Genomic DNA, 17,116 nt, shown 5'->3' on the forward strand with positions numbered 1-17,116 from the left:
AGTCCATTCTAAATGGGCACTTCATGCCTCTAACAAAACCCCAAAATTAAAAGCAATGGTGGAGTCAATGGTGGAACCAAGATTTCAGTTCAAGGGGTAATATTTGCAAAATCTATCTCAATACGAGTTCGTTTAGAATTTGATACAGACTCATTATCATGCTCATGATTTTCCATAATTTCAATTATGAATTAACTACAAGTATATATGTTATATCATTAAAATAAAGAAACAAAAATTACCAATTCATAGTTACTAAAAATCAAAGTAAAAGATTAATCTACTACCGCACACCCTTGGTGCGATGGTCACTCCACAAGTATAAGTGTTTGTGGAGTGTGGGGGGCAAGGGCCGGGGTTTAAGTCTCCAAGAGGGAGCTTCATACACATATACACTTAATTTAGGCTAAAGTATGATCCTATCTTTTACAAAAAAAAAAAAAAGAGTAAAAGATTAACCTAAATACATTAAATTTAAACATCTAATTTGATTCCTTCAAACAAATTGACAAAATAAATCAATCTAAAGCACTAAGATAATAGCAATATACATATGAAGTTGTATATAACCATTGTCTTGATTGCTTTTAAAAAATAGCTGGAATTCAAACACCCCAAATTTCCATTTGGACTCTTTGGCTTATTCGGGCCATAGAGTTCTTTAATTTATTGGCAAAAATAGAGAATGGGTTTCCAATAGACTATACAGACTTCTAGTGTATTTAGTTTTGCTCTCTTCTAGAAACTATATATATGTATGTGTGTGAGAGAGAATTTACTTATTACTTATTAGAGACCTTTTTATGCACGATTTAGAAGTGATCATGAACATGTTCTCTAGCCTAACATTATTTTTTTTCCTGAAAAATATAAATATAAAGTGCCCTTTGCCCCTAGTGTAGGGCAGAAAAGGGAAAAGGAGTATAGAATTCATGATGATATTTAAGCATGCAATGCTTAACATAACATATGGTTTTGGGATAGTATATTGTATAATTAAAGGGTTTCATATGATACTCTTTTACTAATGTAAGCATTTGCCACCATCTTAAAACTAGTATGTAGCTTAAGAAAATACCACCATTGTGCATAAATCATAAATGTCTAATTGATCAGTTCCTAGTATATATTTACCACAATTGTAGGTGGTTCATGTTTTGTTTTTGCGTGGGCTGTAAGGGCTGGTGGAAAGATAGATTACATTTGTGGTGGCTCTTCCCCGAAATCCTTGGGCTTTCTAAGATTTGGGTCCCCAATTTATTTGTATTCTTGAAATATGGGAGACCCGTAGAGTGATTTAAGCTATGATGGATCACATCTTGATTTTGGTTTTTATAGGACTGCCTCGAAGTAGGCCTAGCTGAGAAGGCCTTGCTACAGCCAAGTTCCCTATTTGAGGTTCGAGCAAGACCTCAAAGATCCCCATATTGTATTCTCGCTTTCTCTCATATATCTCTCTCTCTAATTTTGTTCCAACTCCTTATCTTTTCCCCTCCTCCTCAGTTTATACCCTTGTTTTAGAGGGAAATTCATGATTAGGGAATATTCGGTTTGATGGTGGGTCCCTCCACCCATGAGGTCTAGGTGGTTTCTTAATTCTTGTCCACTGTTCCACCATGTCATGTCACATATTAAAGAGGGGATCCACTTTTTGCCGTCGAGGTGGCACTCTAGTAACTTGTGCCCGATGCCGATTCCTGTGTCTGGCTAGCGGATTCCCCCAAGACATTACCTTATGTCTTCAGCTCATATGAGCTTTTGTTGGAAAGTTTTGCCAAGGTGGGGTCCCTTTCCTAGGATGCTTCCTTATACTCCTAGCTAGCATGGACCCTTCTAAGGCCGAGACAGTCCTAAAATGGGCCAAAATTGTTTTGGGAATGGGCTCACTCTTTTCGGTCCACCCACAATATTCATATTTTGCTTGTGGGAAATACTTTGAAGAAGTAGTAAGTAGAAGAGTAGCACCAAATATTTTTCTCCTAATTGTTCATCTTAAAATAACAGTTTTTTTAGCAATTTAAGAGGCTTATGTGCTAGTATTTGGTCAATTTAATCTATTTGTATCTCTCAAATGTCAATAACTTTGGTCAGTATTTCTTTAACTAGTCACTATATCATTTATGTGCAATATGTTTACAACCTCTACTTGCCAAAACTTTGCTCATGTATTAAAATGCCAACTAAACATATCACATGAGTCTTAAGAAATCTATATTTAGAATCACATTTTGCATGACTCTGTAACTGATAGACTGAGAAGCTAGGATGCCATGTTCTCATGATTATAGGGTGCCAAAAAATGAACTTTTAAAGATGGAGTTAGTTTGACTTTTCAAGAGTTTAAAGTGTTTATTAGTATGAATTTTGGTATTTCTTTTTTCTCAGGAGTTAATTTCTATTGTCCACTTCATGATGTAAGGTTTTTCAGTACTCTGGTTAGGAATTTTTGTTGTTGCGATTCCATCTTCATATGGAGTATCTGTGTCCTGTATGATGGCATTTGACAAAGGTGGCATTTCTATTGTGTTGGAGTCTCCTGAATGTTCTGAGTGGGTTCTCTTCTCTAAATCTCTTCAAAATAAGACTGAACTGCCAGGCTGCCACGCTTCAGGGACAAAGAGAATACCAAGAAGAATGTATCTTATGTCATCTTGATATGAAAATACCACATCTTGGTACTTTAATTTTATTTGTATTTTTTGGATTTATAAATTTCAGATGTAACATGTGAAACTGTATTTAGGATCTACTAGTGTTGGATGGAAAAAGGAGACACTTACATTTTAAAGCCTTTAGTTTAGGAGTAGAACAATTTAAACCCTATAGTTTTTGAAAGTTAAAAAAAAAAAAAACAATAAAAAAAATTAAACCTTATAGTTTCAAAGAACCCAGATGTTTCAAAAAGTAGTAAATTAAAGATTCAGCCATTTTAAATTTCAAACACAATGCTAATGTTTAGGGCTCATTTGGTAAATGTGTTTAAAAACTGAAAATTGTTATATGAAAGCATTTGTAAAAATACGTGTGAGTGAAAATACATATAATATTATTTTAAAACTAAAAATGATAATTTGAAAACATAAACCAGACACCTCTTAATTTATTATTTTTAAAATTTTTAGGATTGCCCTTAAAAAATAAAAAAGGAAAAAAAAAGAAAAAAGAAAAAGAAAGAGAGTAAAACGATGTGTATATTGAATGCAATAATGGGCACCCAAATCGATTTCCTTTCTCATTTGACAAACTAAGGTTTCATATGTTGAAGTCTTGAAGAAACACTGCTTTAGGAGCATCGCTTTTCAATTTGACAAAAACTTTTGATATTTTTAGATTTTGATGTGGACAACTTATTATTTGAAGCGAGCCTTGGATGCAGGAAAAAGTGGTCTTGAGGGGGGGGGGGGGGGGCGTAAAGTTAGTGTTATGGCAGTATTTGTTGGTCATGGTGGTAAGGAAGCTAGTGACAAACTACTGACACATGCATGCTTTGTTCAACTCGTACAAGCTATTGACACAGTACAAGTAAAATCACTTCAGATCAGGTTTTAAACCTTTGCTTATTACCGTTCTATTTAAATACAGTTAAAAATTAAAAATTAAAAATATTATAATAAAATAATTTTTAAATGCGTGTTTAAATACAGTTAAAAATTAAAAATATTATAATAAAATAATTTTTAAATATGTAAATAGTATTGTAGAATTTAATTTTAAAGAAAAAAAATCATTAAATGAAAATATTTGTAGATTTCGTGAACAATGTACGAGACTCCCAGAAAAAAAATTTTACTGTGCAAAACGTACTTTTCAAAGGAAGGCTAACTAGTGAAGTTGTAGATTAAGCATTCACTATGGGTGAGTGAGAGGCTTGTTAAACAAATATCAATTGTCAACCTCTCTCTCTCTCTCTCTCTCTCTTATATATATACCAATGGCAGATTCATACTGTAAGGACCAAAAAATCATAAACCAGCCTAGAATACCACTGTTAGTTCCCTGACTAAAGATCCGAATACAATATATTTGGTAGAGAGGGTCCAACAACAAAAAGTCCCCCCTCTGTATCTTCCGGTTCCTATTTATATCCTTGGCTCCTATCATCTCAGCCCTACACCTTGCAATCTATTACGCTTCTTCCCCCGACACATGTCCGTCGGTAATGGAGCAAGGCTCTAACTTTGCGTTCCGTACTGTTCAGGTCACGTCTACATTAATGCAACGGATAAAGTCGGTACTTTCTAATTAATGCGGCCAGAAAGGTTGGTGCCGGACATTTAATGCACCCTTCTAAGTTATCCTGCCACATTCAGCTAGTCGCAATATGTCCCCTATGTCATCAACGCCCGTGCCACTTCATTTTCGGGCATCCTCGGGTAAGTTTCTTTATTCCTTTATTCTCCCTTGCTTACTATGTCCCGAGCTTCCCTTCCTCGGGTCCTCGGGTTCTTGGGTCTTCGGCACCTCACAATAGCCCCTTTAACACTTGAGTTATTAACCATAAATTAATAACCAAGTTTTAACTTCACATACACGCTTCTTACATGTTCCTTTGTTTTCACACGTACAGACGTCTTTTCACTACCCCATGACCCGCGTCTGGCGCCTTGTATCCCACAATGGAGCATTTATGGAGTCTGGCGTCTCTTTTCCTGCGCATGTTCTACGGCTGGATGAACATTATACTGCTCAGATTTCGATCTTACTTATGAGCGGGAAAGTTACTGCCCTTACCTCAATATTTCTACTTTCCCACCCCTATAAAAGCAAACCTTCAGGCTGGATGAAGCTCATTTTGGCGTTTTGAAGGATTAAAAGAAGAGAGAGCTCCCGAGGACAAGTTTTAAGCATTCTCCAGAGGTGTGTTCATTTTCCTTTTGTTTCTTTCTACTTGTTTGTTTTCCTCCTCTTGTCGTGGGGATTAATGGGTAGGTACGCTAAGTTAGTTAACACAGATGAGGCGAAGGCTGCCTTTAAAAACCGATATAGGATCCCCGATGATGTAGACATTCAGTACTGTGAGGAAGAGGAAATTCCACTCATATCACGGCCACCTGAGTCCATTCTGATTCCAATGATTGCGTTTATCGAGGGGGGAATGGAAATTCCTATGGGTAGAGTGATTAGGAATTTTCTGATAAACGATAGGCTTACCCCATCACAATGTTCCCCAAATGTCCTTAGAATTTTAGGATGCGTAGACGCCCTTAACCGAAGGATGGGGACCAATTTGACTTGGCAAGATGTAAACTGGGTGTACAACTGCCAAAAAGGGGACAGGACTAAATATTTTATGAAATGTAGAATCCCCTCCGTTAGGCTGATCTCTTGCTTACCCGATTCAAGTAAAGGGATGGATGAAGATTACCTTGTCATTTCGGGAAATTGGCATGACGGCTTACACTGCCCTACCCGAGAAGGGGTGCCAAGTAGGGTTCCCGAGGACCGACCTAGTATTTAGGACTAACCATTTTTCGTTTATGTGATTTGTATTGCTTAATTTACTCACTCTAACGGTTTTATTCCTTATTGCAGACGATTACCATACTGCTCCAAACTTGTCTGCTGTGAACCGTGAAGATCTAAACAGGATTCTTCGGTCAGAAATATTTTTACATAGGGACGGACAGCTCCGAGCAGCCCACATCATCCTCGGCTACACCCCATCCACCAAACGTTTCCAAAGCCTGAAGAACGTAATCAGAGCAAGGGATCTTCGACTAGCTCTGATTGACGTTGCGGTTCTTGGATTCCTACTACCTACACCTCCGCCCTCAGGAACTCAAGACGCACAACTTCCAGCCCCACTTGCCGCCCGATTACTTTATCCCTCGGAACAAGTTGCCAATCTTGTAACCGAAGAAAGAGCTACCACTCCTGAGCCCATTCAACCCGAGGTGACGGAGAAGGACTTTGAAGTGCTTTACCGCAAAGACGCTCCTTGCAGTTCCAATCCCTCAACCAGCACAATGAGTTTTCAAGAGAAAGAGCCCGACCTGTTGGCCTTGCTTCAAGCGCATGCGGGCAATTCTTCACCGGCAATGCCGGTCCCTCCTCGTCCAGTTACCCCGGCTGTGACACCTGTACCTTCTTCGAAAGTTGTGGACAAAAAACGAAAGAGAGGCTAAAGTAATAAAAATATAATAGAAATCAAAGAAGGGGAGAGTCTCGACCCTTCTTCTAAAGATACCAGGGCTGGAAAAGCCCTTTCCAAAAAGTCTGCTCCTACTGGTTCGTCCAATGACCCCAGCAGTGAGCCTACAAGGAAGGCATCAGCCTGGCGACCCAACTTCACCCTCAGTTCGGGTAATCCCATTCTGGATGACGCCAACCTGAGGGACTCGAAGAAGGGAAGCTTGAGCCTGGTGGCCAAGTGTTTAGAGAAGGCTCTATGCCTTCCCGAAGATATGGCTGAATTGCGGTCATTCCGCAAGAGGGAAGTCTTCCTGTCCTTGAAACAGAATTTAGCTAAGGTATTTCCCAAGTCTTTGCACATTTCATCTACTAGCCTAATTCTTTAGTATTTCTAACTTTGTTAATTCGAAATGCATTATAGGCGGTCCAGGTTTCCTTTATGGCTGAGGAATGGGTAGATCATTCACTTGACCTTGCCCAGAAAGCTGAGCACAATGCTGAGGCTACTGTGAGGGCCAAAAAAGAAGCAGAGCTAAACTTAAAAGAGACCCTCACTCACTTATCCGAAGTAGAAAAAGCTCACAAGAATGCTGAGGCTGCCTTGCAAAGCTACGAGACGCAGGCGAATCTTGCTCTTGAGGCTCAAAAACAAGCTCAAAACAGACTCGCCCTCACAGTCGTTGAGCTTAAGCAAGTGCAAAAAATGCTAGCCACCAAAGAGCAGGAGCAGGCCGCTGCTGAGCAAGCAGCGTATGACGCTGGGATGAAGAAGGCAGCTGATAGCTTGACCGCCTAACTCAAAGGGGTTGCGAGAGCATTTTGTTTGGAGGTATGGGGTCGGGCTTTGGATGCTACCGGAATAGCCAATGACTCTGAACTCCGCGCTCCAGACAGCGTTTACTATCCTCCGGCATTACACTTAGCTCCCGCTCCCCCCATGCCAACAAGTGAATCAGCTATGCCCGTCCCTTCTCTTGACTCATCTGATGCGCCAACAACAAAAAACCCTTCTCCTACAGCCCAGCCTGTGGAAGAAGTAATTGAGAGTGACTTGGCTGAAGGAGAGCCGACAAAAAAGAAGAAAAAAGATAAAGAATCAGAAAAGAGAAAAGACAAGCAGCCTGTTGCTTAGTCGTTTTATGGTTGTTGTTTTGTTTGTTTTTTTTTTTAAATTTTTTATGTAAGGATGTAAGTGGCGACCTAACTGCCACGTTTTTGTACGGAATATTTTACAAGAGACTGATCGGCCTTTCTGTTATGCATTTATTGTATGTATTGCCGTTCAATTATTTCTTTTTACGCATCTAGACAAAGGCTTAAGCAAACCAAAAACCATGATATAACTTAAAGAGTGTTCATTATTATACTTTGAGAATCATAACTCATTTGTTTAACTTTTAACAACGTTCGAGAGACGAGGCATGAAGCAAATTATCTTAGCGCATTTAAAGATTGCTTACGCTCATACTTTTGTTTGAGATACGCTAGCACTTACCCTGTTTCTTTTGAAAAATTACTGCGTTGGACTTATGATTCCATGTTGTATCTGACTTGTTCTTTTAGTTGCTAGGTTTTCCTTGACTTACGGTCCGAGGAACCGGATAAGAACTAAAATCAGTTTAACACTTGTGTTTTTACAAGTGGATAATTTTTCTTAGACTTGTGGCCCGAGGATCCGAACAAGAACTAAGGTCAGTTTAACACTTGTGTTATTACAAGTAGTTAATTTCTCTTAGACTTGTGGCCCGAGGAGCCGAACAAGAGCTAAGGTCAGTTTAACACTTGTGTTTTTACAAGTAGTTAATTTCTCGTAGACTTGTGGCCCGAGGAGCCAAACAAAAGCTAAGGTCAGTTTAACACTTGTGTTTTTACAAGTAATTAATTTCTCTTAGACTTGTGGCCCGAGGAGCCGAACAAGAGCTAAGGTCAGTTTAACACTTGTTCTTTGATAATTGCGAGATTGATACAAATGAAAACAAAGCAAACTTTAGTACAAAAGGAAACTTTTTTCTTAATAATAATAACGTCGTAAGTTATTTACATTCCAAGGGCGAGGAATCACTCTCCCATCTAGATCTTCCAAACGATAAGCCCCTATACCTGCTAACGAGGTAATTTTATACGGCTCCTCCCAATTAGGTCCCAACTTTCCCCAAGTAGGATTTCTTGCTGTCCCTACTACTTTTCTAAGCACCAAATCACCTGGTACTAAGGGCCTGGACCTGACTCCCTTATCGTATGTCTGTTTGAGTTTCTGCTGATAGCTACCCATCTTCACACTGACTACTTCTCTTCTTTCCTCAATGGTATTCAAACAATCATGCATCCTGTCACGGTTACTCATATCGTCATACTGGTCAGATTTCAGGGTAGGAAAACCCGATTCTAAGGGTATTATAGCTTCCATACCATACGTCATTCAAAAGGGTGTCTCGCCTGTTGATCTTCGGGGCGTAGTGCGATAGGTCCATAATACATGAGGCAATTCCTCTACCCAGCATCCTTTAGCTTCGTCCAAATGCTTCTTCAACCCGGCCAAGATGACCTTATTTGTTGCTTCGGCTTGACCATTTCCTTGAGGATAGGCCGGTGTTGAATACCCATTCCTTATTCCCATCCCCTCACAGTACCGTCGGAAAGCCTTGCTATCAAATTGAAGCCCGTTATCAGAAATCAAGGTGTGAGGGATTCCAAAGCGAGTTATGATATTCTTCCAAATGAATTTCTTTGCATCCACGTCCCTGATATTAGCTAATGGTTCGGCTTCCACCCACTTCGTGAAATAGTCCGTGCCGACAATGAGCCATCTCTTATTACCAACTACCCGAGGAAAAGGTCCCACGATATCTAAGCCCCACTTAGCAAAGGGCCATAGGCTGGACAATGGATTTAAAGTACCTCCTGGTTGATGAATGTTTGGCGTATATCTTTGACACTAATCACATTTCTTGGCATACTCTTGAGCGGTTTTCTGCATGTTCGGCCACCAATACCCTTGAGTCATGGCTCTATGAGCTAATGATCTTCCTCCGGTATGGCTCCCACATACCCCTTCATGTAATTCTTCCAACAAGGGTTCCTCAGCCTCAGGATGTACGCAGAGCAGATACGGTCCAGCGTAGGAACGCCTATAGAGCTTCTGCTCCTCTGATAGCCAGTAACGGGGAGCACTTCTTCGTACCTTCTCGGCCGCTGTCCCATCCTCAGGTAGTATTCCTTGCTGCAAGAAAGCTATGATTGGGTCCATCCAGCTTGGGCCCACACAAATGTTGTGAACCCTTACCGCCGAGATGTTGGTCAGGCTAGAGGTCAGTAAATCCTCCACCATGACCATCCGTGGTAATTTCGAGCCCAGTGATGTGGCTAACATTGCTAATGAATCGGCGTGGGCATTCTGTCCTCTTGGGACTTGTTGTACTTGGAAACTTTCAAACAAACTTAACACCCCTTTGACTCGTTCAAGATAACTGTTCATTCTTCCATCTCTTGCCTCAAACTCTCCATTAACTTGTCCTACCACTAGTCTGGAATCACAATACAACTTCGCTATCTTCCCTCCCAAGTGTTTGACCATTTGGGCGCCCACCAAGAGAGCTTCATATTCAGCCTCATTATTAGTGGCTGAGAATCCCAGCCTCAATGATTTTTTGATAACTAATTTTTCGGGTGTAATTAACACAATTCCAACCCCGGCTCCCTTTCGATTTGACGCCCCATCCGTATAGACTTCCCAAGGAGTGTCGTTTCCCATCCCAATGGTCATTATTGTCACCAGGATATCTTCTTGGTTGATCTAACCTTCTGTGAACTCGGCCACGAAATCGACAAGGACTTGCCCTTTGATAGCTGTCCGAGGCATATATTTGACATCATAGGCTCCAAGCTTGGTTCCCCACTTGGCCACACGACCCGTGTAATCTGACTTCCTTATAATAGCCTGTAAGGGCAACTGGGTGAGTACCACTACGGTGTGAGCTTGAAAGTAATGGGGCAATTTCCTAGTTGCATGTACCATGGCCAGAAGAGCTTTTTCTAAAGGTAGGTATCGTTGTTCCGCTTCCTGTAAGGACTTGCTGACATAATATATTGGTTCTGAACCCCCTCATCATTCCGTATCAAGACGAGACTTACAACGTGATTTGTAATGGCTAGATAAGCATATAACACCTCTTCCTTTTCTGGTCTTGATAATACCGGTGGTTTAGTCAAGTATTGCTTTAAGTCCTCAAAAGCCAAGTTACACTCATTAGTCCACCGAAAATCCTTCCACTTGTGCAAAAGACGATAAAATGGGCGACATCTGTCTGCGGATCGGGATATGAACCTATTCAAGGCTGCAACCATGCCAGCTAGCTTCTGCACTTCTTCAGGATTCCGAGGAGGATGCAAGCCTAAGATGGCCTTGATTTGGTCGGGATTAACTTCAATTCCACGATGAGTTATTATGTACCCTAGAAACTTTCCCGAGCCTACCCCAAAAGAGCACTTTGATGCGTTCAAGCGTAACTTGTGCTTCCTTAAAACTGAGAATGTCTCCTGCAAATCCTTCAAATGGTCTCCCGTCTTTTTACTTTTAATTACCATGTCATCGATATAAGCTTCCATATTACGCCCCAACTGCGAATCAAACATTCTGGTCACCATCCGTTGGTAAGTGGACCCTGCGTTCTTAAGGCCAAATGGCATCACTCGGTAATGGTAATTGCCATTAGGGGCACGAAAGGCCGTCTTCTCCTGATCATTCAGTGACAAAGGGATCTGATGATACCCTTGGAATGCATCCAAGAAACTCATTTGGGGATGCCCCACAGTTGCATCCACCAATTGATCGATTCTAGGTATAGGGAAGGGGTCCTTAGGGCATGCCTTATTCAGATTTATAAAGTTAATACAAATATCCACTTACCATTCTTTTTCTTTACCACAACAATGTTGGCCAGCCACTCAGGATAAAAAATCTCCTTGATTGCCCCAGCTTGCTTTAGCTTACTAACCTCCTCTTTAACTGCCTCCGCATGCTCTTGAGACGCACGTTGGGGAGGCTGCTTTCGTGGCGTAGCATGGGGATTAACATTCAAATGGTGGCAAATAACTTCTGGATCAATTCCTGGGACGTCATAGGTCGTCCATGCAAAAACATCAATGTTATCCTGTAAGAATTGAACCAACTCCTCCCTTTCCGGTATCGGTAACTTTGACCCCACTTGAAAATATTTCTCTTTATCTTCCCCTATAAATACTTTGTCTATTTGCTCAGCAGAGCCTCCGTCCTCACCTTCGCCAACTTCCCGAGCAATTTTCTCTAATTGCTATGATGTCTCCAGAACCTCCCCTGCCAATGAACCTTGACTTGATCGGATAGTGGCAAACGTCAGACATTGCCTGGCTACCATCTGGCTACCATGTAGCACTTCCACATTTCCTCGTATAGGATATTTCACCATTACGTGCAAAGTAGATGAAACTGCCTCCATTGCATGGAGCCAAGGTCTGGCTAAAATGGCCGTGTACGGGGAGTATGCCATAACAACTATGAAGTTAACCTATACTTCGGAACCCTCTACCTGCACAGGTAACTTAATCATTCCTTATGGAGTTACCTATTTTCCATCAAAGCCTACCAACGGGGAGTCATATTTTTCCAAATCTTCTTCTCGCAACTGTAAACCATTAAATAGATCAGGGTACATGATCTCTGCTCCACTCCCATCATCCACCAAGACTCGCCTTACATCATACCCCCCGATACGAACCCTTACCACTAAGGCGTCATCGTGGGGTTGATACGTGCCCTCTTTATCTTTATCGAAAAATCCCAATACAGGCGTCGCCGAGAACCTCATTCTCTTAACTACTTGATTGCTTTCCTCCATGACTTCATTTCCAAAACCGTTTTGAACGGTCATAACCCGAGGAGGTTTCCCGAATTCTCTTCTTGGCTGTGCCAGAATGACATTAATAGTGCCTAGAGATGGTTGGGGGGCATGACCCCAATATTTTCGAGTGCCTTGTTGTCCCCCTTTCCCGTCAGGTTTAGCCAATAAATGATTGATCTTCCCAGCTTTAACCAATTGATTCAGACAATCGCGCAGTGTCCGACAATCCTCCGTGGTGTGTCCCTTATCCTAATGATAATGGCAATGAAGGTTTTGATTTCTCATGGATGCATCTCCACTCATTTTATTGGGTGGCCTAAAATATGGTTCATGCCGAATTTTCTCCAGTATGTGATGCACGGGTTCTTTGAATAGCGAATTAATTAGAGGAGTTTCGGCGGTCATCGGGTGGCTTGAAAAGTCTCGTTTAGGCCGACTACCTTGGAACCCCCCTCCCTAAAGGTCTTTCCTCTCCGGATACACTTTCGTTTTTCCTTTGCTTTGCATCTGGTCTTCTTCTACCCGTTTATACTTATCTATCTGGTCCATGAGTTGACGCATATCTACCGCGGCCTCCATTGTCAAGGACTTCCTTAACCCATGCTCCGTGGGAAGTCCCACCTTGAAGGTTCTCACGGCCACATTCTCCACATCTCCATCAATTTCATTATACATTTTCCAATATCGGTCAGAGTAGGTTTTGAGTGTTTCGCCTTCCCTTATAGACATAGACAGTAGGGTATCCAAGGGTTTTGGAATCCTAGTACAAGTTATGAACCTTGCTCCAAATGCCCTAGTTAACTCCTCAAAAGACTTCAGAGAACCCTCTGCCAGAGCATCAAACCACCTCATGGCTACGGGCCCCAAACTGGAGGGAAAAACTCTGCACATCAGCGCCTCATTATTCGAGTAAATGACCATCTTTTGATTAAAATGACTGACGTGTTCTACAGGGTCAGTCCTCCCGTTGTACATAGTAAAAATGGGTTGAGCAAACCTACGAGGTAGCTTTGCCCTATTTATCCTGGTCACAAAAGGGGATTTGGCGATTTGCCTCAGGGCTTTACCCATTGCATCACTTCCATCATCGTGATATATACCATCAGTACCTGGCATCTTCATCTCCTTCTGCTTCTTTGTCCTAACACCCGAAGACGTGCTAACACGGGTCACACTTCGCGTAGGCTCAAATACTGGAGGCTCATTTCCTCCAAGGTTTGCTTCCGAACTGTCACTGGAAGAACAAGCATAACTCTTCCGTCCCCATTTTCTACTATCCAAGCACTTGCGTGAGTAAACTATCTCAGATTGCATTTGCTGCAATACATCATCGCGGGACATCTGCCCCTCAGTTGGTGATCGTCGTTTAGCCCCCTGACCGCTATCATGTACTTGCGCCACCCCTGAGGTATGTCCCTTCCCTATTCCTTGCTGGAGACTTACGGTTACGTCCCTACTTCGTGAACTCACTGATTCCTCTCTTTCTAGATACGCCTCCGCCATATACTTCTAAACGGAATGTACCACGTTGTTGTTCCCACAGACGGCGCCAATTGTAAGGACCAAAAAATCATAAACCAGCCTAGAATACCACTTCTAGTTCCCTGACTAAAGATCCGAATACAATATATTTTGTAGAGAGGGTCCAACAACAAAAAGTCCCCCCTCTGTATCTTCCGGTTCCTACTTATATCCTTGGCTCCTATCATCTTAGCCCTACACCTTGCAATCTATTACGCTTCTTCCCCCGACACCTGTTCGTCGGTAATGGAGCAAGGCCCTAACTTTGCGTTCCGTACTGTTCAGGTCATGTCTACATTAATGCAACGGATAAAGTCGGTACTTTCTAATTAATGCGGCCAGAAAGGTTGGTGCCGGACATTTAATGCACCCTTCTAAGTTATCCTGCCACATTCAGCTAGTCGCAATACGTCCCCTATGTCATCAACGCCCATGCCACTTCATCTTCGGGCATCTTTGGGTAAGTTTCTTTATTCCTTTATTCTCCCTTGCTTACTATGTCCCGAGCTTCCCTTCCTCGGGTCCTCAGGTTCTTGGGTCTTCGGCACCTCACACATACTATGCGTGAAAATAAATAATTTTTTTATTGTAATATAATGTATAATTTTTTTTTCTAAAACTTTTTGAAGATAATTTATTTTTATTAAAAATTATACAATTTCTATTCGGTCCAATTAGGTCTACTTAGGTTCAATTAAACTGATTCTTTTTGTAGGTTTTGTTTTCAAGTTTAGCTCAAAAATTCATATTTTCTTCATTTTTTGGTTAAAAAGTATAAAACTTTATAATATTTGGGCTAAACTCTTTAGTTTTGAGTTAAAAAATACAAAGAAAAATACTAAATTAGACATTAGAAATTAGAAATATGAACTCTAAAAATGCATTAAAAATGATAAATATTCAAAAGTCTTATTCGGAACACGTTGAATGCTGATCATCTCAAGTTATCTAGGAGGAACGTATAAAAACTTATTTATATAAATTGAATGATGATCTACATCTATAATTGAAGAACATCATGACAAATATTGAATGCAACTAAAAATGAATACTACTGGACACCATTATTTTCTACTACATCATGATGGACAATGCTCAAAAGTCGTTGGTCAAAACATCATATGCCATGCCCCAGAGAAAAGCGTAACAAAAGGTTACGATATTGGTCAAGTTTGGCCTTTTCAACACTCAAACATGTCTTCTCTAAGTCGAATTCTCTTTGCTTTTCATCAGCTACAGAGCACAGTTCACGAACCCTCTCGATTTCCTTCTCCAAATAAGATTTTTCGTTCACCAAGTCCTTCAAATACTGATCTCTTTCATTATTTTTGTGCTTGTATTACCGCTTCTCGAGTCTTTCTTTTTCTCTCTTCAATTGTCACATACGGTGCATTCACATTCACACTCTCCATAACGATCGCAACTGACATTACAACAGAAACCTAATATTAGCAAACATACAATAAAAGCAGTGAACTATAAAGAAAGAAAAGAAATAACCAACTATATATGAACAAGAAAATTAATAACTCAATAAGTTAATGAACTCCATAAAATAAATAGAAAGAAAGAAATTGAAAGTTTAACTTAACTGAAAAAAGTTGTGGAATTTAAAAGTTCAATGAATGAAAAAGTTGTGGAATTTAAATGCTCAATGAATAATAAAGAAGCTAGTGAAAAAGTTGTAAAACTTAACGATGATAATAGGTCTTTGTTGTGGTGGTATATATAGAGAGTTGGGATCCATGTTTTTGAATTAAATTAAATATAGCATAAGCAACAGAGAAAATAGAAATCTATGAAAGCAATAAGATATCAACCAAAAAGAACACCAAGAATTATGTAGAGAGCCCTCTAGCATAAAGGGAAAAACCACATGGCTAATCCAATCAATCCACTGTAATAAAATAGAGATTAAAAACCTGAGTTCACAATAAATTAGAAAAATACAATAATACCTCTAGGTAGGGGTGGCAAAATCCGACACACCCCGCGAACTCGACACGATTAATCCGTTTATAAATAGGTCATGGGTTGAGGCTAAACGGGTTCGGGTCAAATTCGGGTTGACACGACTAACCCGTTTATTAAACGGGTTGTATTTGTGTTTAACCTATTGAACCCGTTTAACCCGTTTGACCCGATTAGCTTATAAAGGTAATTTTACAATTTTACCCTTAAAACCCTAGGTATATAAGCTTAGCTATGAACTATGATTTATTCTCCTCCTCAAAACCAGACCCCACGCCTCTCTGCTGAACCTTGTGTCTCTTTGTTTTCATCAAAATTCATTATTGTCTCCTGCGACTCTTCTTCTTCTCCTCAAAACTCCAGCCTCTCCTACAGATACATATTTTACAATCTATACTATAAAATCAAAACCCTAGCTACCTCATGTCTCTCAACACTCTACTCTCTCTTCCCCTCAAATCCCTAGCCAACCCCTCTAATATCTCTTCCCCTAAAAATCGTGGCTGCCCTCTCTGCTCTCTATTCTCCTTCATGACTTCACAGCTTCACCAGTTTTTTTGCTTCAGCTTTCAACCACCAAATCCCTAGGAAGGTATTTATCTTATATATTTTTTCTTTGTTTTGTTTTCTTACTTATGAAATTTTCAATTCAACAATAAAACAGTATCAGCTATTATCTATTGCGTTGGTTGTACAAGACTTCTATTCCTAATTGTATTTGGAGTGTCAGGACTTAGGCCAGCAGAAGCTTTTATATAATGCTTAGTGCAGTTGGTTTCATTGAAAGAGAGAGATTCTGAGAGATTGAAGAGTGAAACACAGTTTTGAAGTCTATTAAAGGAAAAAGAATAGTGCTTGAGAGAGTTGAAGTATTCAAAGTTGAAGATTTTGCTACCGGGTTTTGTGGTGAGGTTGCACTTGTACCTAGAGGCTCTAGGTACAAGTGCAATCTCACCACAAAACTCAATAGGAAGATCAACTCTGAATATTTCAACTCTCTAAAGCACCATTCTTTTTACTTCAATAGGCTTCAAAATTGTGTTTCACTCTTCAATCTCTCAGAATCTCTCTTTCAATGAAACCACATGCACCAAGTATTATATTAAAGCTTCTGCTGCCTGAGTCCTGACACACCAAATACAATTAGGAATAGAAGTCTTGTACAACCAACGCCATAGATAATAGCTTTTTATTGTTGAATGAAATGAAGGTTTCGGTTTCAGTTTCAAAAAAAGAAAAAGAAAAAAAGAAGTCTTGTACACCAAGTTCACCTATTTCATGTTGAAATAGGATTCATTAAAGAGTCCCATGTGGGCTGGACTCCTAAGTGCAGTCGTGCACCCCAACATACATAGAGCATCCTTGTGTTTATCAGTTTATTTAACTCTTGTGTCATTACATTATCATACAAAAACTTCCAAATTAATTAGATTTAGGGATTAGTTGTAAATTCTATCTTAAAATAACCGACACATCACACATCCCAATCATAGTATATATGGGTTTTCCTTTACAAAATCGGATTAGGTTCTCTATAATATAAATAGCAACTGTTTTCTTTTATTGAGAGATCAAAAGCCTCAAATCAAAAGGCTTATTTGTATTAGAATTTCTGT

At 40.2% G+C, this 17,116-nt stretch overlaps 1 pseudogene; it reads right to left on the reverse strand.

Annotated features, from left to right (window-relative positions):
* Positions 1–11,732: 11,732 nt before the first annotated feature.
* On the reverse strand, positions 11,733–13,079 carry LOC142612517 (uncharacterized; annotated as a pseudogene).
* Between the last annotated feature and the right edge of the window lie 4,037 nt (positions 13,080–17,116).

The sequence above is a fragment of the Castanea sativa genome, chromosome 10 (assembly GCF_040712315.1).
Source record: "Castanea sativa cultivar Marrone di Chiusa Pesio chromosome 10, ASM4071231v1".
NCBI classification, from domain to species: domain Eukaryota; kingdom Viridiplantae; phylum Streptophyta; class Magnoliopsida; order Fagales; family Fagaceae; genus Castanea; species Castanea sativa.